Genomic DNA, 25,547 nt, shown 5'->3' with positions numbered 1-25,547 from the left:
TCAGAGTGGTGCCCTGGGAAATTCAGGGCACTCCCCTTCATTCAGGGACATATCCAACTTAACACCAGAGAGGACCCTATCCTTAAAATTTTTAGTGAAGAGTATCTCTGTATTAAAATTTTAGTTGTATGGATCCATCCAACAACAATATTTTTCATTAAATATTTTCATTATCACAAAATCTGGATTCCTTCACTGACAATTAGAAAATATCTTTACTTCTAAACAAACTGTCTCTTCCTCCCATGCATTCTGGGAGTTAAAATTGTCAGCCAGGAAAATCTGCAGTTTTTTAATGCACAGCTTTCAGAACATGATGTAAAAACAGCTTAATTTGCCCAACTGAATTCCTACTATGTTCCTCACACCCAAATGTACAGTAAACATTTGTGGAAACAATGAATGAATGAATGCCAGGAGCTCAGGCAGGCACTGCAAATAGGTTGGTGAAAAAGACACATACCCTGACCTTGAGGAGCTCAAGGTCAGACCTAGTTGAAATTCCCCATCACTCATTTCCTGTCCCTGTACATATTTTGTAGTTGGTGTTAACAAATGAGTCTCCTTGGCTTCCCCCAGAGGATTGCTTATGTGTTCTCTCACTCAAATGCTCTTCTTCAAGCTCCTAGTTTTGAGTTACTGGATTTACAAAAAGCTATTTACTTTCTCATCACCCAGAGGGCTCCTGACATCAAAACAAAAGCAATTTGGTTTAGGATCTGATGACATTTAATGTTCTAACCACTCCCTTCACTTCAGGGATGCTTCAAGGATGCATTTCTAGTTTTCCTCCTACTTCTCTACTCCTTCTCATCCTCCCTTGAAGATTCTTCTTCCACTCCTTAAATATTAGTATCCCTCTGTCCCAGGTTCTCCCCCTCTCTTGTATTCAGGCTCTAGGACAACAGAAAAGGCAAGGAGAGTCAAAGCAGACCCCCAGGTCTTTGGCTTGAACAACTGGACAAATACAGATCATTCTAGTTGGGCATCTTTGGTTACTAGGAACAGAAATCCATTCAAACTAGCTCAAGAAAAGGATTTCTATGAAGACACAAAGCATCTCAGAGGAATGCAGAAAACTTCTAGGCCTAGGGAAGGCGAAACCAAGGCCACTCCAAGACTCTCCTTCGTTAGTGGCTCCTCAGCTTCTCTAACTACCTCCACTCCCTTCCTGTCCTCCAATCCGTTACCTCTGAGTTGCCCCTTTTCCCAAACTTCATGTACCCCTTTACTGCCACCCCAGACAAAACTCTACCACAGTCTTTCTGCTCCAGTGCCTACCATAAACTGAACACTTACTTGGTATCATTTAGATTCCCCAGAATGGCATCTGACCAGCCCAACTCACTTTTTTGTGCTCCAGGCAAGCTTATCAATGAGCTGCCCTTAGATGAGGTGCACATCCCTGTGCCAATCAGCTATGATTGGGGCAGGGTCAGATGGCCTGCTGTCTATGTAGCAGGGGCTGTGGGTGGAGGAAGATTCTCTAAGAAGAGAGTGTTGGTGAAGCAGTTATCCCCAAATGTGCCAAATACAGTGGTATTATTAAACACAGAGGCTAATTCTACAAATATTCATTGTGAAAATGCTAAATGCACAGCAAGAGAAGAGGGTTGAGGCTTAAAGGTATGCCATTTTATAGGAAATAGACTCAAAAGGACCAGCAGAAGTAGTTTCCATCACTTTAGATGTGGCAATCTAGGGAGAAGAGAGTTTTGACAAGTGCATTGGTTTTTTATTGCTGCTATAACAAATTGCCACAAACTTAGTGGCTTAAAACAATGTAGATTTATTCTTTTACAGTCCTAGAGGTCAGAAGTCTGAAATGGGTCTTATGGGGCTAAAATTCAGGTTATCGGCAGAGCTGTTTTCCTTTTGAAAACTCTATAAAAAACACTCCATCCCTTGCCTTTTCCAGCTTCTAGAGGCTGCCAGCATTCCTTGGCTCATGACGTAGCATTACTCTGGCTTCTTTTTCCATTATTATGGCTCTCCTTCCCTGAACTGGATTCTCCTGTCTCTCTCTTCTCCTTATAAGGATCCTTGTGATTATATTGGGACCACCGAGAGAATCCAGGATAATCTCCTCATTGCAAAATCCTTAACTTAATCGAATCTACAAAGTCCTTTGTGCCATGTAAGGTAACATATTCACAGGTTCCAGGGATTAGGACATGGATATCTTTGGAAGGTCATTATTCTATCCACCATATGAAGGATATAGTGATCACACAGGACCAACACTGCCACTGGTCTGAGGAAAAGACACTGAGTCCAGGCACAGTCCTCATCTGTATCCTTAAAAAAAAAAAAAAAAAAAAAAAAAAAAAAAAAAAAAAAAAAAAAAAAACCTGGTTTTCACAAAATGGAAGGAGTGGAAATTAAATGTGAAGAGATTAGAGGTATACAAGTGGTAAAGAAAAGGAGGCAGAAATGCTGACCACTCCTTAAAAAAGTCCAGCAATGGAAGATGAACAGAAGACTAGAGTCTGAGGGAGAATCAGGCCAAAGGAGGATAAAGAACGACACAGTCATTGAAATATGAAAGTTGTAGGCAAAGACCCCTCTGAGTCATGAGGAAGCAGAAACAGACCAACTCTTGGGGTGCTCAGGCTCAAAGGTGCTTCCATGGAAATGCCCTGGAGGGGCCACAAGAGGAAAAGAAGTTCAACGTGATTCTTAGCATATCCAGCTGAGTTGAGATGTTGACTCAACCTTCTTGACTCTCCTGAGCAGGCCTAGAGGTCTGGAAAAGGAACAAGAAATCAAACATTGGAGATGGCTGGGTTGGAGGGTCAGCAGGATGACTTCATGCAGAATCTGGAAAGTGAGCTAGGCAGGGCTGCTAGAGAGAGCATAGGTAGAAAACCAACAGCAGAAAAAAAAGGGGGGGGGCTGCTGGCTACAAAGGACAGAGAGCCAGAGAAGGCTAGGCAGTAGAGAACTGAAGTGGGAGGGGCAGCCTAGGTAAGGGTTCCATCAACACTTGTTGAGTGATGGCATGCATGGAAGAATGAAGAGCCAATCTATAGTTACAATGCTGCTGGTCTGCTGAGTGTGATGTAGGACATGGGGCTGAAGAAGAGGTGGTTGTGATTAGATGTGGGAGGGTGGAGATGAACGTGTCACATCACTAATAAGATGCGTAGGTGAAGGTTACTGGCCTTCTTGGATGACCCATATGCTTACCACTGTTTAATAAGCCCGTGGCCACCAGGAAAGAAGGGACTCAAGGTTATTCCATAAGCTTTGACCAAGTTTTCTATCATTATTTAGCCCTATATCTTTCTCTGCTGGAGTACAGGGTGGTTATAAAAGACATCTTGAATGACTCAATTCAAGTAAACCTGAAATACAGTCTCCACTTGCCATGCAAATGTTTATCCAAGCTTGTCAGATGGACATTGGCAGAAAGCACACTTCTTCCCCCAGAGAAAAGAAAGATGTCACTAAAATTATCTTGGACTCCATAGGTGACATTAGTATAGCCAGACTGCAGAGCATCAAGTGGCAATTTACATGTTAGCTTCTGTTGTGCTAAATGGAAGAAATCATACCCTTGTTGTGTCAATTATGTAGGTGAGAAAACTCCCCCTGCCACGGGCCTGGCGCTGGGCTGCACGTGGGCCCAGGGGCCACTTCTCTGCTTGTATAGGTGGATTCTTTGCTGCTTGGCTCTAGAGGAAAATGCATCTTACATAAGGTGCTGCTCCATAGATAAGTCTGTTGTTAATATGCCTCAGACTGCCTTTGCCATGGCTATTATCACGGATACATGCGACGTACATCTTTTTTATCGGTGTGCATTGTACTTGTGGTAAAAAAATAAAAAAATAAAAATGGAAAAGAGACCACAGGATGTCATTTGTTATTTTTAAAAAAATAAAAAATTTTTTGCTGCAGATTCAACCCATACCACATATTATCCCCGATGAATAAAACTGGAACATCAAACATGCATTAATCAAATTTGTGGGTTTTTCAGAATGGACTTTTACATAGTTCAGTGTGATTCAGCAGGTACTTGCAGGGCATTATGCCTGAGCTGAATGAACTTGTTAAATGCTCCCTGTTATGATTCTGTCCCATCATTATTGTTTTAAAAGGTAGAGTAATTTCCTCCCCCCTGCCAAAAATAAAGAGGATTTGATGATGAACTCTTTTAGCTGAGAGAATAGAGGAGGAGACATGGGGGCCCAGTGTGAATCTGGGCCATTTCTTCTTTAATATCCAAGAACTCATCAGTCTAGGGAAACAGAGGCAGCTCAACCTGACATTTGTTCCAATAAAAGCTGACCGTGCAGCAGAGTGAGCCCCAGCTGTACTGTTAGGGAACCTCTTCTGAAGACCCTGACCTGCCTGGGGGCTTCAGAGTTGTGGGAAACTGTTAAAAGGTGTTTTCCGGCAGTGATAAGATAATAATGCATTTTCCCATTTTCCTGGACCCAGGAAGACAGACACTTGAACAATAACCTGTGATGAAACCACCCAAGGAAGCCAGGGCCAGGAGGCCCCTCAGTGAGTTCAGAGTAACCATGTCTCTGCGCCTCTGTGTCCCTATCTATGAGAGGCCCAGAGTGGAATAAATGACCAATGACATCCCCGTGCTGACTGTATGTGGACAGTGCCTAAGGGCCATATTTCACCACCACTCTAGTCCTCTCCATACCATTTCTGGGCTTCCTTTCTCGGCAAGGAGCAGCTGAGGTGCTAGCTGGGGATCCCACTTAAGCTCTGGCTTCGCCCTCATCTCAAGTAAAGCCCAGATCCCAGACTAGAGTTGATACTAAGAGGAAAGGATCTTCCAAGAGGCATAGAGACCCCAAAAAGGTGGGTCTGAGGACAATGGGTAGAGACTGAAGAGTCTGACATTCTTTCAAAAGGAATGTGAATCCTGGGTGTGGTCTGGCTGAGAGTTTTTTTCATCACTTGCCCAAGAGGGTGTATACTGATGGTTCCAGTTTCAAACAACATGTACAAGGGCCAAGGGAGGACACAACAGACATGTGGAGGGGACATTCTCAATGCTCCACCAGATCCTCTTGGATCTCTTTCACCATTTCTGTATACCTCTCTCCTGGCTTCACCATGCTTTTGCCCTAATGGCCAGCAATCCACTTCTGGAATTCAGACCCTTCACACGGAGGTCAGTTTACAAGTCCTAGGCAGTACTGAATGCTGAGAAAGAGTCTTAGATATTTTCCAGAGCTTGACCCAGACCATCAGAATTCTCTCTTGCCTATAATTCATGTGTACCAGCACTCTCTAACCCTCTCACCTCTTTGGGAATACCATGACCCAACTAGCTGCCTGACAATCAGTGAACCATATTTATGTTGCCTTCTACATGACACTAGGCATAAAATGGTTAAATCAGGAACCCTAGTATCCCCACCACAACCCCACCACCCACACCCTCTTCCTTACCCTCAACTGCTAGGGCCTGGAGGCATATTTAATGGTGTCAATCACACAGAAAGTGCCATGATACCTGTGTTTTGTCCCAGACCCAAGATGAAGACTCTTCTATCCAATGTAATATTAAATGCCCCTCCCATTGTTGATTGTAGCAGCAGAGAACACTAAGCAAGGCAAGGTACCCAACATCCAGGCCCCAAAAACAGGCTGAGTGCTCAGGTTCAGGTATAGAGGCCAAGGAATGAGAGAGAACAAGAAAATAAGAGAATGGGAGTGAGCATGACACACACAACCCCTCCACTCACCCTTTTTGTCAGGCTGGCAACCATTCATTCCACAGTGTCCTGAAGTTAAGAACCCTGTATTCACTCATTTGAAAATGGAATAATTGCCTATGTGCCTATCCACAGAAATTAGCAAATAAAAATTCAATATTTACAGATTCACTTTGAGTGTCTACAGATACAAAGGAGCTTTCTGCCAACAGTAAAAGTAACTAGGTCCAAAGTGAGTCCAAAATTGAACAAATTATACCAACTACCTCTTGGTCCACTGCATAAGGATAGCTTGTCACCTTGGGGCCCTTGGGGACCCTTCTTGTTATGCAAATTAAGGCCATATATATTTGGAAAGAGGATGCTAAGACCCCATGGGGATATAAGGTATATAGTACCTCGTTGTATAATGCCCTAGAGGAGTGTAGCAGGGCTATATGGTGCAGTGAAGGCAATACCCCTGCTAGTGCCCCTAGATCTGCAGGAAGATGAACTCACCAGGGTACTTAGAAACATTAAAGCAAGAGGATAGAATTTTTATTTCAAGTTGGTAATCAGGCTCAAACGTAAAACTCTTAAAACAAAAAATCAACCTTCCAGTCTAAATAGAGTGGATCATGAAAGAGGCCTGGCACAGGCTGGAAGAGAGAATAAAGACTATTTTATTGGTAAACCATTCTAGGGGGATCTACCAGTTCCTCCGAGAACTTTCTACCAGCCCTATACCCCTTGTCCTTAGAGGTCGACTGAGGCCGCATTCCAGAGTGCCAAGCCACGCCTCCACTTTCTCTTAGCCCCGGCATAAGGTCCTAGATTGAAGAGCTACCCCACATAAGTTTAATACTGATTCAGTCAAGCTTCTTAAATCCAGAATAGCAACCACTTGGCAGCCCCCTCTGCCCCAACTTCCCCCAGGACTGAGGGGGAATGCTCCTCCGAGTCTGGTCTTCTCTTGCACCCGGGGGAGAGGAGCAATTCGTGGCTGCTGAGAACGAACTGAGAGAATGCCTGGCACTCCGTGGCAGTCCTGGGTCCCTGGCTGTCCCCATAGCACCCTCCCCTCCCCCACCCCGCCCTCTCGTTAGCGCTGTGAAGCGACCATCTCTGCTGCGCCAAGCCCCACAATTCACACAGGAATCCACGTCGCAATCCGGGGCACAGCATCAGTCGGTCTGCATTACCTCTCCATAATAATCTCATATATCAAATCTGGGAGACCCCGGCTCTGCCTGTGAGCGACTCCGTTAGACGCTGAATATCATTATCAGAGCCCCTCGCTCCCTCGGCTTCGTATGCAAACTCCTGAGCTCCCTGGAGTCCTTCCCGAAGAAAGTGCCCTGCTCCACGGAGGACATTTGTTATTTTGCAGGAGAGGTCGCTGAGGCTCCACCGAGACCGAACGAAATTAACGGCAGCCGCCAGTTGGCGGCAACCAAGACCTACATTGACACCTAGTGGCCTCTCTGGGAACTGCAGCCGCTCTGGCGGGTTGCTTGGAAAGCCGCTCCGAAAGCTGAACAATGCCACTGGTCTAGATATTCACTAATACCCAGAAAGAGGACTGAGTGAGAAACAAATATTCACTTTTCAACACCCCTTTGGTGATAGATAAACCCACCTTTAATGTTTAAATATCTTAACTTGTCAAACCGCGCGGGGGGGGGGGGGGGGGTTGGGTGGGCATATATTGAAGCCATAACTGTTTCATCCCATCTCAGGATAAAGCCAGGTCATTGAGAAAGGGAAATGGAGGAATTGAATCAAATGCATAAGTGGAATCCATCTTTACATTGCACATCTCTATGACTTAGAAATCAGTCCTACACATACACAAATGTGCAAAGATAGCCATCGCATCAGTGTTTGGAATGAATGAATGAATGAATGAGAAAGAGAGAAAATAACCTAACGGCGCCATGTATATATGTTAACAATATGTATGTAACAATATGTACAATATACATGACAAGTCATACATATATACACAGTATACGTGATATGGCATTTTTTTGTTATCATTACCGAATTCAATTTTACCTTTATTTGGAGTCTCCATTGCTCCTGATAGCAGAAAATGTAATCATGGTCTGTCCTGGAAGAAGTCAGGCATTTTATATTTCAACTTAGTCAATGCAGTTTTCTTTCCTTACCTTGGCTCTTAAATTTAGGGGCCTATTTCATCACATTTTAAGGGGAAGGTATCTGTTCCCCAAATCTCCAAATGGAGGTTTATCACTGACCCCTCAGTCCCTGAGTCCCCAAACTTGATCTGGAGAGTTCTATAATCCCCTCATATATGATATCTAACCTCCAGGGGAGGGCACATAAGGCTTCCCTTTTAGACACCCTAACTTTTTCGTTACTTCTTCCCCATCTTTCCTCTTCCTCCTCCTCAGCTTGATCTAGTCTGGGGATGGGAGGAGGGGGGAAAACTGTCAATATATAATCTTCTCTATCTTTTCTATTTTATAACTAAGATGAGAACTTTCTAGCTTAAAATCCAAGAATTTGGCATATTTCATCTGATTCCACTGTGACAGCTTCCTTAGAACGAGTATCTCCCATCTACCTTCTTAAATCCTGAGTGGAGGAGGGATCCAGAGTAAAGGCAGTATGGAGTGGGAGAACCATAACTGGTGATACTGCACGTATCATCCCATCTCAGAGAGAAAAGGATCTAGAAGGAGACACACCACATATTAACACAACTTCACTGCCTCTTCTAGAAGACCTGAATCAGTGGGGCCCCAAACACTGAGACAGGTTGCAACACTTGGAAAACCTCCTGGAGTGAGCCCCTACTGTGTGCTGTACCACGTGTCTGAGCCCTAAATAACAAGTGCCTCAAGTTCATCACAAGCTACAGAAGGAGGAGAAGCAGCAGAAAGTCTTCTCCCCCTCCCCAATGGAAAAAAAACAAAACAAAACAAAACAAAGACTTGTTAAATCAGTTTACAGAGAAAGAAGAAAATTGTAGGTTATGGAGACTCCAGTCACATGTCCCCTATTCTCCTACCCTGAACCAAGGAAGGCAGGAGACTCTTATAACCCAGATGTTTCCTTTGATAGGAATACAATCTGGTGCAACACTGTCTCACAACTTCACTGATACTTGATCTCCTTTTCCTGTTCCCAGTGGGGCATGGTGCTGCTTGGGAGAGATTGTTTGTTGTTTTTTACTACTTTACCTTCATCACAATCTGTGTACTTTTCAAACTGGAATTTTATTGCAATTATAGAAATGCTTCAGCCATTCCCTCTCCTACATTCTCACTAGTTTTCTCATTCAGGAACTCTTCTTGGATGTGTGTTGGAATTTCTCAACTACCTTCTGTGACTAAACATCTTATGCATATTTTTCATATTTTTATCTTCTGATGGTATATTATATGAAATTTCTATCTTTTGATTTACTCATCTCTCATCAGTTATTCTAGCCTGTTGTTTATCCTATTTATTGTAGTTTTTTACTTCCAATAGCAGTATTTTTCATAATTCATGTTTCATAATCCCCTGGTCTCCTTGCAGAGATGCTATTCCCTCCTTACCTCTTCAATATACAACATGATGCTAAACTTAAAAGTAATATTCAAATATTATAACTCACCCATTGACAGGATATAAAAGGGTTGAGTTGTTGGACATTTCAAAGGATTTGTGAGGAAGATGTCTCTGAAGTGCTCCGAGTTTCATTGCCCCCAGGGAAGGGTGAAAGGGGAGCAGTTTATCTCTAAACCCCAACTTTAGGGTTCCATGCAGAGAACCCAATATGTGCTCCTTGCTGTTGGGGAACAAAGGGGTGGGTGCCTGGTTCAATTTGAGGAGGCCAAGGGCCTGCGAATGCTGAGTAGATGGCAGCATCTGGGAAAACCAGACACCAAGGAGGAAAACGCAGCTGTGTACTAGTTCGGGTTCTCCAGAAAAACAGAACGAGAGAAAGAGAGAGAGAGAGATTATAAGGAATCAGTTTACATGATTATGTAGGATGAAAAGTCCCAAGATCTGCAGACTGGAGACTGGCAAACTGGAGACTCAGGAGAACAATGGTACAAGTTTCAGTCTGAGTCCCAGTCTGAAGGCAGAAGACTGATATTCCAGCTTGATGACAAGTGAAGAGAGAATTCTTTCTTACTCAGCCTTCTTATTCTATTCAGGCCTTCAGCGGACTAGATGAGGCTCACATACTTTGAAGAGGGCAATCTGCTTTACTCAGTGCACCAGTTAATCAAATGTTAATCTCATCCAGAAATGTCTTCACAAACACACCCAGAACAATGTTTATCCACATGTCTGGGTTTCCCATGGCCCAGTCAAGTTGATGCAAAATTAACCATCACAAGTCCACCCCTTGCCAATTTGGCATTCACATGCCTCTCCTTAAAACATGCTTTATCTCCAGGGGTGCCTGGATGGCTCAGTCCATTGGGCATCCAACTTCAGCTAAGGTCATGATCTCACGGTTTGTGAGTTCAAGACCCACGTGAGGCTCTGTGCTGACAGCTCAGAACCTGGAGCCTGCTTCAGATTCTGTGTTTCCCATTCTCTCTGTGCCTCCTCTGCTCACGCTCTCCCTCTCTGTCTCTTTCTCTCAAAATAAACAAACATTAAAAAAATTTTAAACATGCTTCATCTCCAAATAAAGATAATAAAAGGTCATAATGCCATCCAACATGATATAACTATTCTGCATATAAACAAAACCACACTCCTTCCCCAGAAGAGGTAAAGTCCTTGAGTAATGTTTACTTCTCTTTGATATCCCATAACTTAAAATACTATGGGATATAAGGTTAACATTATTTTAATACTGATATACATGATATAAGGTCAGTATATCTTATGTTGCATGATAAAGGAATAAGAGAGGGAAGATTAAAGGTATTTCTTTTATATATTCACACACCTATAAACATTCATAACAATAAGGAGGAATAATTGTGATAGACTCCACATTGCTGTATCTGGTCATGTGGTCATAGCTGGTATTTACAACTACCTTCTTCTGCTACCCATTTCCTTCGCCTCGTTCTTTACCTGCTGAGGTGACTCAAACCCTCATTCCTAAAAGGTCTGGACTGTTAGTGGTCCTGACTGGACTGGATTGTTGTGGTTTTCCATTGAGTTCAATCATAGCACATGGTAACAATAGGAAACACCCTAAGGGATCTCCTATATTCCATACATTTCCTTACCTCCACTGTGGAGTAGGAGTGTAATTTCCTCTGGTAGTCAAAATCAATCACCCAGCATCACAGTAACTCCTTTCTTTGCCTGTTGATTCAGAGGCATGAGGACTATAAAGTAGCCAAGTGGCAGGCTTAACTTCCAGGTCAAGAGCCATTGTTTTATCTCTTGGTGGAGGCTTTCCTCCTGCTGTAACTAAGACCTCTAGGCCAGCAGAGCATAACGTTATGAGAACAGGAAACCCAAAAATTTTGCAAGTGGGTCACTAGAGGTGATAATGAGTGGTGCCACTGCCATTTCCATCTCTTGATTCTTGGACCTGTGAGCTTTGGCTATGGGAAGAAGGGTACTACTTTATACTGGATATTGACTCAAAGCATAAAGTCTTGTGAAGAACACTGTCCTAGCCTTGAAAGGTATTGCCATCTAGATGGTACCATAACTGAGTCTTTAAAAGACCATTCCAGAGTTCCATCAAGCCATGTGCTTTGAAATGGTAGGAAACATGGTAAGATCAATGAATTCCACATAAGCATGGGTTCATTGCGGCATTTCTTTTGCTGTGAAGTTCCTTGATCAGAAGTAATTCTGTCTGTGTGGAATATTATGATAGCAGATAAGGTGTTCTGTAAGACCATGGGTGGTGGTTTTGGCAGAATCACTGTATACAGGGAAGGCAAATCCAAATCCAGAATAAGTGTCTATTCCAGTAAGAAAAAAGCTCTGCCCCTTTCATAATGAAAATGATCCAATATAATCAACCTGCCACCAGGTCACAAGCTAACCACCCCAGGGAATAGTGCCATCTGGGGACTCAAGGTTGGTCTCTGCTGCAAAAGTGGGCACTAGCAGTGGCCACAGCAAGGCTGGACTTGGTGAGTGGAAACATGTTATTGAGCCTATGCATAACCTGTATCCCTGCCACCATGGCCACCTCATACATGAGTCCATTGAGTGAAGACAGAAGTGACTGGGGAAAGAGAACAAAACCCACAGAATGGATCATCCTATTAACTTGATTATTAAAATCCTTCTCTTCAAAAAAAAAAAAATCCTCCTCTTCCAAAGGCACCCTTTGTTGAGCATTCAATGGGACACAAATATCTTCATGTTTTTTGTCCATTCAGAGGAATCTAACCACAGAGCTCTTCCCCCAAATTTTTTGTCACCAATTTTTCTTTTTTTTTTATTTAAAGTTTATTTATTTTTGAGAAAGAGAGAGAGAGAGAGCACAAGCAAGGGAGGGGCAGAGACAGAGGGGGACAGAGGATCCAAAGCAGGCTCCATGCTAACAGCAGAGAGCCTGATGTGGGGCTTGAACCCACGAAATAGTGAGATCATGACCTGAACCAAAGTCAGGTGCTTAACCGACTGAGCCACCCACATGCCCCTGTCACCAATTTTTCAATCATGTTCCTTCCAAGTCCCTGACCATCCAGCCAAACCATTGGCTACAGCCCATAAATCAGCATATAATCGCACATCTGGCCATTTCTCCTGCCAAGCAAAGTGAACCACCAGGCACATTGCTCAAAGTTCTGCCCACTGGGAGAGTTTCCCTCCACCACTGTCCATCAGGGATGTCCCAGAGAGGAGTAATAGTGCCACAGCTGTCCATTTTTGTATAGTACCTACATAATTATAAACCAGGCTCATGTCTTCACTTCCTCTGTCAACTGATCACAGGAAACTCCTCATAAGGCCAAAGGTTCAGGCTAAAAGGGAGAAGTCAATGTTCCAAGAGTGGGGATCATGGACACTTGGGCTACTTCCTCATATAACTCACTTGTGACATTAGGGCCTGCTCAGGCCCAATCACATATATATGCTACTTCCATTTCATGATGGAGTGCTGTTGTGTCCAACTTTATGGCTTGGTGTGTCAAATGATGCCCAGTTCATGACTGACAGTTCAGGTCACATGGTAACTTTGTTGCCCATGGTTAAGCATTCTGTCTCTACTAAATCCCAGAGCAGGCCAAGAGCTCCTTCTCAAAAAGAATGTAGTTATCTGCTGAAGATGCCAGAGCTTTGCTACAGAATACTAAGAGCCTATGCAACGATTCACCCGTAGGGGCATGCCCAAGGCTCCAAACAGCATACCTACCTGCCACTGACAGTGCAAGCCCCATTGGATCTGCTGAAGCATATGGTCCAAGCAGCTGAGAGGCTCACACAGCAGCCTGGACCTGTTGCAGAGCTGTCTCTCATCTGGTCCCAACTCATAACTAGCAGCTTCTTGGGCCACTTGGTAAATGGGCTAGAGTAACACACTCTTATGAAGAATATGTTACCTCCAAAATACAAAGAGGCCCACTAGGGAGGCGCCTGGGTGGCTCAGTCGGTTGGGCGTCTGACTTCGGCTCAGGTCATGATCTCGCAGTCCGTGAGTTCGAGCCCCATGTCGGGCTCTGTGCTGACAGCTCAGAGCCTGAAGCCTGTTTCAGATTCTGTGTCTCCCTCTCTCTCTGACCTTCCCTCATTCATGCTGTGTCTCTCTCTGTCTCAAAAATGAATAAACGTTAAAAAAAAATTTTTTTTTTTAAAACAAAGAGGCCCGCTAGGCATTATGCCACAATTATGGTTGTAGGGGAGGCCAGATGCAACAATTTTACCCTTCACCTTGGAAAAGATATCTCAACAGACCCTGTACTACTGGGCCCCTAGAAATTTCACTGAGATAGAAGGCCCCTGAATTTTAATCAGATTTATTTACCACCCTCTAATACATACATATTTTACCACTAAGTTTAGAGTAGTTGCTCCTTCTTGTTCACCAGATCCAATCAGCATCATGTTATCAATGTAATGGACCAGTGCAATATCTTGTGGAAGAGAAAGGTGGTCAAGATCCCTATGAACTTCCTTTCCTGGTTGTGGCACTAAGCGGTGAGGAGGTCTTCTCTACATTCACAGCCACACTGTCCATGCAGGTCTTTAGATGCAAGAAGATGGCCACAGCACTGGTGCACTGCTAATGGAGCAATGGCCTCATCAAGTTGAATGGACAGCCCCTGGAGATGATATAGTCTCACACACTGCAATACAAGCTACTGCACCTTGTTCTGCTTCTGGAAAAGGTGCACTTTGCCAGAGTGGACATCTGAGTCCAAGTAAAGGGTGGTGGTTACATGGCCCAGATGGATTTACATAATCCACCTCCAAAGCCTCAGTGGCCTATTATCAGAAGTACATGGATGAGGCTTCCAAGAAGAAGATCAAAGACATCCTCATCCAGTACCACCAGACCCTGTTGCTAAGTGATCCCCAGCACTGTGAATCCGGAAAGTTTGGCAGTCCTGGTGGTCATGCTCACTATCAGAAATCCTACCGATAAGCCCATCATGAGAATCAGGGTTCAACTTTATAACAAACAACTGTCACAGGGGAAAACAAATCTCTGTGAACTAAATTATGACAGAGGGCTGGAAAGTTGATATACCCTTGAGGTAGGATAGTGAAGGTGTATTGCTGGCCTTGTCAGGCAAAAACAAACTGCTTTGGTGATCTTTACTAACAGGTATTGAGAAAAACGCAATGGGCAGATTAACAGCTATACACCAGGTACCAGGGGATGGGTTGAGTTACTAAAGCAATGAAACCACCTCTGGTACAGCAGCTGCAACTGGAGTCACACCTGGTTAAGCTTATGATAATCCATAATCCACTGTCATTCCCCAAGATCCATCTGTCTTCCAAATAGGTCAAATAGGTGAGTAAAATGGGGCTATAGAAGGAATCACCACCCCTGCATCTTTCAAGTCCTTGATGGTAGCACTAACCTCTGCAATCCCTCCAGGTACTTGGTATTGCTTTTAATTTACTGTTTTCCTAAGTAAGAACAGTTCTACTTGGCCTTTCCCATCCTAATAGCCCTCATTCCACCAATGATGGAACCAGTGTGGGGATTCTGCCAGCTGCTAAGTATATCTATTCCAATTATGCATTCTAGAACAAGGGAAATAAACACAGGATGTGTTCATGGGCCCAATGGGCCCACTATGAGTCAAATCTAAATTAAAGCTCCATTAGTCACATGACCTCCATAACTCCCTACCCTTGACTGGTAGGAAACAATGACATTTTGGGTCTCCTGGAGTTAATTCAGAGTCAGTATCCAGTATCCTGGGTCAATTCAGAGTCAGTATCCAGTAATCCCCAAAGCCCTTATTATTTCCTTTCTCCAGTGCACAGTTGCCCTCCCAGAGGCTATAATTCCCTTTGGGGAAGGCTGGGAGGAAGATGAGTAGTATAAATTTTTGGTTGTATACCAAAGTCCTTCCTAGAGGGGATCTAGCCCTCCCTTCATTCACAGGGTTCTGGGTTTATAAACTGGCTCACATTTGGGAATTGATTGAGGAGCTGTGACTCTGTTTTTATAATTCAGGTTAAACTTGTTCACTTAAAAGTTTTCTTATACAGATCAAGTAAACATTTAGTAGGCTTCCCACCTACTTCTAGGAATACCACGAGCAAATAGCCAATGCCAGAGGTCAGTATGAGTTGGACTGTTCTGATTGCTGCTTTGACTCTGCTGTCCACTACAGTAACCACACTCACCTTGCCTTTGGCAGTTGAGCACCACCACTTCACCCCTGCCACCCCAAGATCCAATTACTCCCACTGTATTTAGGTTTCCCAATTCCATGACTGCAGCTCTCACTAGAAGGCCTGGTCTACAGAGAAGAGCAATCACAGAGTTCTATAGCAAAATGTATGTCTTCTGTACCTTCCCAGTGTGAGTGAGTAAATCTTAAATGACAGATCCACTCTAACATTCTAATCTCCCCAAGCTTGTGAATCCCTTTACGTTAAGCCAAGACAGGTCAGTCATTTCTAATTTGCTCACTGTGGGCCGCCTTTTGGTCCGTTTATGTCAACCAAACAGTTACAGCCGTTCCTAACTCCTTGAGCTGCAACATAAATGCAGTATCTCTGCTTACTGCACCTGTATCAATAAATCCCACATGATCCAAATTAATGTTCCTTCCACTATTACCTCACACCCTCCATTCCCACACACATTCCCCAGATTTCTGTCTACACAAATTAGAAAACTCAAGTAGTTCTTTTGGAGTATAGTGCATCTCCTTATGGGTCACACTTTGTACCTCATCTTTAGGGATTGGTGGGATTTGAGTCTAGTTATAGGTCTAGACACAAAGAAGGGAGGTGGAGGTGGGGCCTAAGGAAACTCACCATTGTCACCATTGTCTGGCAACTGCCTCAGGGGAGGGGAGGCCATTATAGTTTCCTCAGACAAGGCAAAGTTAATTCTCTCAGTAGGGAATCTCTACCACTAGAGGTGGGAAGGCAGCTTCTACTGGGGGGCAGGGAGGCCTCTTCCACAGGCAAAAAAGATTCATCAAAATTTAGGGGCTCAGGGTGCCTGGATGGCTCGTCCATTAAGCGTCTGACTTCGGCTCAGGTCATGATTTCGCAGTTTGTGAGTTCCAGCCCAGCACTGGGCTCTGTGCTGACAGCTCAGATCCTGGGACCTGCTTTGGATTCGGTGTCTCCCTCTCTCTCTGCCCCTCCCTGTGCGTGCGCACCTGCTCGCTCGCTCTCAAGCTCTCTCTGTCTCTCTCTCTCTCAAAAATAAATAAACATTTTTTTAAATTTTTCAAAAAATAATTTAGGGGCTCAAATTCCCCAGCTTCATCAGGGACTTCATCCCACACACCTCCAACCCAACTTACAGGATCCCATTCTTTCCCAGTATGCCCTCACTTTAATACCCTGCAAGGCTGGGAGTTCAATTTACATTATAATTCAGCCAATTGCAGGGTAAGATTCTGCATTTGATTTTCAGCAATTTCAACTCTTCAGCTATAGTAGATAAGAGTCTCCTTCAGGGCACACATAGAAGCTTTCAGGTGATTTACGTGGCATTTGAGCTGGGAATTCAAATCCCTGAGTTCATCCTTTTCTTTTGCCACTTTGTCCAGCAACATTAGAAGCAACCAGCCAATCTCATTAGATTTGTTATTTTTCAAAAAATGTTAGAAAGTATATACACAGTTACCCAGTTCCTTGATTAGTGGATGATTAAGAGTATCCAATAAAGATATTTGGTACATCTTTATTGCCAAACTATGCCATGAATTATCAGTGTTCTCTTTACTAGAGGAAATAAAGTCATTAGCATCTTTAAATCTAATCAGATTAGAGAACCAATTCCAGAAACCCCAGAACCAATTCAGAAAACTCATCCTTAAAATTCTTTTCTTCTAGAACCACTCTATCAAAATCTGTATTGGTCTGGGAGATAGACGGGTGAATAGATACACAATAAGGAATTGGCTCATGTGATTATGGAAACTAAGAAGTCCCAAGATCTGTACTTGGCAAACTAGACACCCAGGACAGCACTGGTGTAAATTCCAGTCTGAGTATGAAGGCAAGAGAAAACTGTTATCTCTGCTTGAAAACAGGCAGAGAGAGAATTCTTTCTCACTCAGCCTTCTTATTCTATTTAGGCCTTCACTGGATTGGATGAGGCTCACCCACATTGGGGATGCCAATCCGCTTTACTCAGTCTACCAATTCAAATGTTAATCTCAGAAAAACCTTCACGGACACACCCAGAATAATGCCTATCCAAATATCTGGGCACTCCCATGGCCCAGTCAAGTTGACATATAAAAGTAACCATCTAAAGCTGGAAAAATAAAATTAATTGCCTACATCATGGAGTTACAATCTGAAAACTTAAACAGAAAAGCTTACAAAGAGCTCACAGAAGTGCCCATAGAGAAAGAAGTTAGCTTTAAACCTCAGCCAGTCCCAGGGAATCCAAACCCAGCTTTCAACTGTTCCAATCACGTAAGCCCCTCCCTGAGCCCCTTCTTGAAATCCAGTATCAGACAGGCCCACAATGGCAGCATGAGAAGGAGGAAGAAGTAAAAAAAGAGAGATGGAAACAGACCACATACTTCCCTGAAGTAAGGAACCCCACCTGCTAAAGACAAAAGAAGGTTTCACCCTCATAAATGTTCAAAGTTTTACTGTCTGGGAATAGGTGATTTTAGTTATGAACTGAATTAAAGTGATTGAATTAAAGTAACGATAGAGCTTTCTATCACCGAAGAGTGACCAAAAATGTCATCGATTGACAAGGAAAAAAACTGCCCCCACTAGATAAATTTTAAAAGAGGGTGGGGGACACTCCATGAGTCAGTAGATTTTCAAAGCGATTACTTCCATCTCTTGTGTTATGAATTTTTCTGTTTGCTGAGTCTGTGAAATATAATGGAAATATAATGGAAGTGAAATATAATGGAAAATCATAATGGATTCCATCATGTCCTTTGTCATTTTTCTTTTATAGCTCATTCTGCATGGGAGTGTTTTCCTCAAACAAGTCGTTCCACGGTAGGTACTTCTGCAGCTGCCTTAGCCCATTCTTCTCAGTTTGCACACCTGGCAACAGGTCTTATGTTCTGGAGTTTCAAGTGTTTGCTCTCAGCCAACAAAATTCCTGGTGCCACACTCCTGTGCAGAACCAGCCAGTTCCCATTTTTTAACAAAGATGTCCCTTTTTCTTCCTGCACCCTGGGCAATAGCACATTTCTGGAGTGTTTTCAGTCACCATTCACTAAGTAGACAAGACAACCAGCCCCAGCCCCAGCCCCAGCTTCATGCAGTGAGCATGGGTCCACTCTCCTGCCAAGTGTGAGGTACATTCATTTCCATTCCCACATGAGCTTTGAAGCCTAACCTATGTATATCCAGTTCCTTATACACTTGGGCTACACTTCATCAGCTTACTCCATAGATTTATTCTTCACTATTGGTCCACAAAGACCTCGTGTGTGCATGCATGCATGCATGTGTGTGTGTGTGTGAGAGAGAGAGAGAGACAGAGAGACAGAGAAAGATAGAGTCCTCTGTGTTTGGAGGAGGTTACAGAGAGGGTTTGTGTGCTCACTCTGCCAACTTGATCATATTTCTTCAAGTCATGCCTCAGACACTGCTGAGCTACTAGACAAGCAGGTTGTATATCCCAGGCCCAAGTCACCTCAGTTCAGCAACAGAGCAGACAAGCCCATTTCTACAAGTAACTACATTTTCCCTTAGTGATGGGAGGCACTTGCTTATTACTGGCTTTGGCAGAAATCCCTCCCTCTCTTGTCCTGCCTGCTCAGAAGAGTGGACGCCTCTCCATGACAGCTGATATAGGACAGACTGTTCCACATTCTGGAGAAACACAGTGCCAGAAGCTCCCCCAAGCCCTCCCACTCACAATAAGGAACTTCAGAGGTGACTCAGAACTTTCAGGTAAAATCTCAGATGCAGACGCTGATACCACATAGGTCGGCTGGCTACTCCAACAAGCTCAGAAGGCTCTGAGCCTCCAATGCTCTCACCAGGCTCCTATTCTTTCCTGCAGCTGCACCATCAGCCCAGCCTGGCTCAGCCTGGCTGATCAGCCCAAGCCTTGAAGCTCCAACAAACAGGGTAAGAAAGACAAGAAGAGGGGCCTGAGCACTCCCACTGGGGCAGGTAGAGAGTCCAGACCCAGAGAGGCAACATGCCTCAGGAACCACATCTGCTTGACATAAAAGCAGCCCATGAAGTCACACCCCTCAGGCCTCAGCAGCCATACACACCTTCCTTGAGAGCAGAGCAACTGGCCAATCAGCAAGAAGTTCAGCTGACTGGAATCACGGAGTACCAACTATCCACCAGACATTGCACTAAAAATTTTACATATATTTTCTCATTTACTATCTACCCACCATGATTGAGGAGGTAATGTTAGCTCCATTTTCCAGATGAGTAACTGAAGCTCAGAGAGGTTAAGTAACTTGCCCATGATCACACAGCTATTAAGTGATAAGAGTCATAATTCAAACCCAAGGAGTCTGAAGCCAAAGCAGTGCTATTGGTCCCTCTGCTCTCACTGCCTCTGGCAGTGGGGTTCTCCAGGATGTTGAGCTAGTGCACCCCACATCAGTTCTCATGGAGAGGTGTCTGCTCCTCTGGGAGGGACAAGAAGACACTGGGCCTCTGTCTAGGCAATAGGGAGTAAAGGAAGGCTGCACCATGGAAAGCAAGAGACATTCTCCAACCGTACAGTCAGAGCAACAGGACCCCCAAGGATCCCATTTACCCTGGGGTCCCAAGGTTCACCTGCAATCAAGACTCCCAGGTGTCTCATGTTGGAGGGCACCCCAAAGGTCCAGTGCAGCCCTACCCTTGCAAGGCAGTCCAGATGCCCCCAGCTCTGCCTTCAGGGGGAATATGGGCATTTTTGCCATTTAGGGCTTGGAATTAGGCAAGATGCCAGGTAACCCCAGTGGCCTGCTTCTGTGACCCAGTCTTTCCCATAGCTGCCTGGTTGCAGGTCCCTGGCTTCTCTGACCTGCACTGCTGGCAAATGCACAGCCTGCATTGTGCCAGGCAGCCTTTGCCCACAAGGGCACTCCGGACCTTTTGGGTTCAGCCCAGTCCCAAAAACCTACATGGCCCCTGATGTGGAGAGTGCACACTCCCTGAAAATCTTTCCTAGGTGGTAGCTTTATACCAGTGACAGTCAGTCCCCACTTGGAATGGCTACCTGATGTTGTTCTGGGTTTCTCCAGCAAGCAGGTGTCTGTCACCGGAGGGTACCCGAGGAGCCCATGTGCGCCCCCCCCCCCCCCGGCAAAACAGCCCCCCCCCCGGGCAAAACAGTCCACATGCCTCCAGCTCCACCCCCAGGGGGGAATTATGCACATTTGTGCAGGTGAAGGCCTGGAATTTGGCAGATGCCAAGTAGTCCCCCAAATCCTTTCCTGTAAGCCAGCCTCACCTAACGTTGTTCTGTCCCAGGACCTGGCTCCCGCGTCCTGTCCGCGCATGCACAATCACAGACCACAAACGGCACCTTGTTAGCAGACCCGGCACTTGAAGGGGGCACCCCTAGACCCGTGGGTCTCCAGCAGGACCCCACCAACTAAATGGCTTCAGGGTATAGACAGCCTGAAGATATTTCTGAGGCGCCATTTGAAACTGAGGACGGTCAGTCCCTGCTTGGACCAGCTGCCTGACGGTGTCCTCGGTTCTTCCGGCATTTAAGGCCCCCCAAGTGTCTCTTATTGAAGATTAATCTGACCTTCCCACGTGGCCCCACCGTGGCAAGGCAGCCCACAAGCCTCCAGCTCTGTTCCCAGGGGAGCTTGGAGCCTTGTACCCTCCACAGCCCCCAGCAACCTTGACTGGCCCTGCGCGACACTTGCCCTGTACCAGGAACCTGGCTCCCCGGACGCGCACGGCTCACACATGCCCAGTAAGCACCGGTCAGCTTGCCCAGAGCAGCCCCGCCCCTCCAGGCCTGTGGAGCTGAGGTCGGTCCTAAACAGGGTAAAGGGAGCCCAACTCCGCAAAACTTCTCTGAGGCAGCTGCTTTAAAGGAACAACAACCAGTCCCCATTTGGACTGGCTGCCTGCTAGGGTCCCCGGCTTACCAGTCATCAAGGCTCCCAGATGTCTTTTAGGGAATGGTACCTCGGGCAGCCTGGTCAAGCACTCTAGCCTCCTCCAGCTTCTCTTTCAGGGGAATATGTGCATTTCTGTAGGCTAAGGCTTGGAATTAGGCAGATGCCAGGTAACCCCAGTAGCTCCATCAGGTAACTCAGCTTCTCTCTACAGCTGCCCTGTTTCCGGTGCCTGCCTTCCCGGACCTGTGCGGCTCCCGCATGCGCAGTACACACCCCATCCGCCCACCCAGCGCAGCCAGGACCCTCCAGGCGTATGGAGCCCAGACAAGCCCCAAACCACCTGCGCAGACTCCTGCGTGGAGGGATCCCACCCCCGAACATCTATCAGAGGCAGCTGCCTTAAACTTGCAACAGTCTGACCCATTTGGACTGCCTGATGGAGTCTAGGAGTTTGGCCACAATCAAGGCTCCCAGATATGTCTTATTGGAGGGTACCCCAACTGTCCAGAACAGCCACCACCCTGGCAAGCAGTCCAGATGCCTCCAGCTCTGCCTTCAGGGGATATATGCACATTTGTGTAGGTTAAGGCTTGGAATAAGGTAGATGTCACATACCCCCAAGCACCTGCTCCTGTGATCTAGCCTTTCCCTACAGCTGCCCTATTCCAGATGCTTGGCTCCCCTGATCTGCAAGGCCTGGCATACTCATTTCAATCCCATCAGCTTTGGGTAGTCTGGGCACTCCAGGCCTGTAACACTAGGCCAATCCCCAAACCCCTGTGTCCAAGGTCATACAGCAAGGAACCAGCTACATCAGGACAAAAATGTATCTCTAAACAGGAGCAGGCTCCAGTTTAGTGTTTCTGAATCCTAGGCACCTTCTCAATAGTTACAGTCTTTTGTTTTCCCTTTACTTTGTTGTTGTTTGCCTGTTTACTGAACAGCGGATTAGCAACCTCCCCTCCTCCCCCACCCCTCCAACCTTCCCCAGGAAATCCTTCTTCAAGTCATCCAAGGACCACGCATCTGTCCTTTTTAACATTCCCCCAAGTGACTCTAGCATTCTGGGATCTGCTACTCCAGCCATTCTTGCTCTCCTTGATTCTTTCCTCCTGTACCCATGCTTTTGGAAGGAATGGGCTGCCTCTTCTACTCTTTCTAGCTCCCTTCAGAGTTCTAGGCAGTGGGGCCTTCAGCCCCCACATTTAACACAGCCCTCCTGCCAGACCCATTGGTCTCTTCTCTCCACAGCACAGGATGCTGACAACCACCCTCTCCTTACAGTTCACCTCCCTCAAGTTCTAGAAAACTACAAAGATAGAGAGAACGAACTGACCACCTCAGTTCTCTGCTCACACCTCTTAACCTCCCTGTACACAGCCAGCCCCTCCCGCTGCAGGGATGGGCTCTGTGTCGTGTGAGTGCTGCTCTCACTGCCTCCTGGACACGTGGCACCCTAAACCTCATCCCAAAACAAACTCATCATCCTTGCCCCAAGCACAGGCCATTCCACCTTCCCAGTCTGTCATTCTTCCAGTTTCTTAGACCTTGGACTCACATAATTATTCTTCCTTCCTCTGTCTCTTTCATTGGCTAAGCCCATTGACTATAAGTAGGACCAAATATATAGTTTGTGGGTCTCCTGGTGCATGAAGCAGAAAAAAAGTCATTAAAGGCACATAAGAAGCTTTTTACTTTCTTCTGTGATATTTTTCTATGCTTGTCCTAGTGGTTTTTATTTGCTGTTTAATGTGTTCTAAGTAAAAAAATATATTATAATTTTTAAATATTAACCAAATTTTACTGTTCATTTTTACATCGCAAATACCAGAGCATTTACCTCTTGCATGGAAACACCGAAATGACACAATTCCTCTTTCCTGGCTTGTCCCCAGACAGTGCCAGGAGCTGGCCAGAAAAGGCAGACTCAGGAAGTTTGGAAGGACAGGATCCATTAAACCTCAGCTCCTAAAAGCATTAATCTTATGGGTCTTTTTAATACATGAGTATAATCAAAGATACTTTAATTGGAGTTTGATATTTTATGTGGCCTTGTCTGACTCAGGGTTTCAAGTGGCAGGGTCAATCCACTTATGTTGTCCTTGAAACATAAAATTCTTTCTAACTGAGGTATTCTTGTGTATGCGTTTCTGTTTACTTCATCTATGCAATAGAGAAGACAGTAATACCAACATAATACACTTTTTAAATCTTCTCTTAGACTCCATTATTTAAATGCACTATGCATACCATTTTAGACTCATGACTTCTCAGATTTACCCTATGTCAACTTGGCTTGCTCTATGACAGTAAGCCAACACTCTTATTTCTGATGTTCAAGTTGTCTTAACTTTGCCAGTGGAAGCCCCTTTTAGATTGGCTCCAATGTCCTTTTGATTCCATTAATTTATTTAAACTCTCCTGCTTCCTGGTCTTGTTGTTCAGTTGTTCAAGTTCACCTTGAACTTTCGAAGTACAGAATCTGCATTTCTCCCAAGGTGTTTTGGAGGGAAAAGAGAACTATAGACCAGAATGTGGAAGCTGAGATGCATTGTTGGGTGACATGTCTCCCTGGCCACTTCAGCAGACAAAGAGACAAAAGGATGTATTTTTAGTTTACTATTTTTGTTCTTTTAAAAGCATGAGTTCGTATTGATTTTTCCAGTTCAGTTCTAACAATAAAGTATTCCTACTCAAATCCTTTATTCTACAATTGTATATCCTTTCTTTTATGCTAAAAAAAAGTCTAGATTCCTAAAAAAATTAATATAGTTGCTTATTTTCTTTGAAAAGAAAATAACTCTAAAATAACTTTACCACATTAATGTAAATTATCAAATTACCTAATAAAGTTCAATTTTTCTGATGCTTATTTTTTTGCTTGTTTTTAGGCCACATTCCACTAAAGATTTGCAAAAAACAAAAAAATGTTTGCTCTAGAGTCATTTATAATCTCTCACTCTATTTGGCTTTGTGAGTCCTGGCATAGAGCTTTGATGCAACCATTTTCCTTCATTTTCTCTCTCTCTCTTTTTTTAATGTTTATTTATTTTTGAGAGAGAGAGAGAGAGAGACCGAGCACGAGCAGGGGAGGGGCAGAAACAGAAGGAGACACAGAATCCGAAGAAGGCTTCAGGCTCCAAGCTGCCAGCACAGAGGCTGACGTGGGGCTCGAACCCATGAACCACGAGACCATGACCCAAGCTGAAGTCAGACACCCAACCAAATGGGCCACCCAGGTGCCCCCATTTTCCTTCATTTTCAATCTGAGAGCCCTAGCATTAGATTAGCCCACAGACCAAAGCTCTTAGTAGGTGGAGACTGGTAGCCACAAGGAGAAAGAATGTCCTCTGTAACACAAGATGATGGAGACACCTCTAGCAGTGTAGTGGCCAGAATTCTGCACAATGATTGCATTTCACCATTATCTGTCCATCTACAATGGCTTACCCCATAGGGATAATATCAAGACTGGTACACATGATTTCTGGCTGAAAGAACCAATTCTGCCTCCTGTTAACGAACCTATCCAATCTACATTATTTTCAAACATTCTGTTGTTTTTTTTTCTTTTCTTGTAAAGTCCTGTTCTAATCTCCTAAGCTTTTTAATTTATCTTGCTCCTTTTATGAGCTCCAAGCTCTCACTTCTTTTATAATGTTCAACATTCCCTTACCAACCTAATACACGGTGTTATGTATTGTTACCTCAAGGTTTGCAGTGAAGAATCAAAACCAATTAGTGGTGTCTTAAGCCCAGAACTAGTCAAAGCTTTTAATTTTCTCACAAAAGGATCAAATTCTTTATGATAATCCAAGAACAGTACCTGTAAATGCAGAATCTTGAGATTTTACCTGAAATCCTTTTTGACTTATGGATCAAAATTCAGACTTTATTTCATATACATCATTATTGTCCTTATTTGAATTATTGATCAACATAGAGTAGAACTCCAAATTCTCCAAAGTCTTTGGAAAACACAGTTACCAATTACCTTCATTCTATACAAAATCCAAATTTGCCAAAGCCAAATAAGAACGTCATGAAATACAACCAGATACAGTTCAATAAAGTTTCAATTAAAAAATACATAGCCAGATATATCAAATTATATCACAATTTTTTGATGACTGAAACAACAGATTATTTCACCTTTAAACCATTCTCAGAAAGTTTAAGTGGAAACTTTTTACAAATTAATAAAATTTCCAGATTGTGTAGATTCTCATAGAACCCATTCATAAAA

The 25,547-nt window shown here is 44.4% G+C and overlaps 1 pseudogene; it reads left to right on the top strand.

The window, feature by feature from the left end:
* Nucleotides 1–14,214, top strand: part of LOC124527130 (40S ribosomal protein S16-like) — a 36,507-nt pseudogene extending 22,293 nt beyond the window's left edge.
* The last annotated feature ends 11,333 nt before the right edge of the window (nucleotides 14,215–25,547 follow it).

Source organism: Lynx rufus, unplaced genomic scaffold (genome assembly GCF_022079265.1).
Source record: "Lynx rufus isolate CCGP_SWC_20201006 ecotype Redwood Valley unplaced genomic scaffold, mLynRuf1.p SCAF_5, whole genome shotgun sequence".
Taxonomy (NCBI): Eukaryota; Metazoa; Chordata; class Mammalia; order Carnivora; family Felidae; genus Lynx; species Lynx rufus.
Note: the sequence above shows the minus strand (reverse complement) of the source record. Positions and strands in the feature narration are given on the sequence as shown.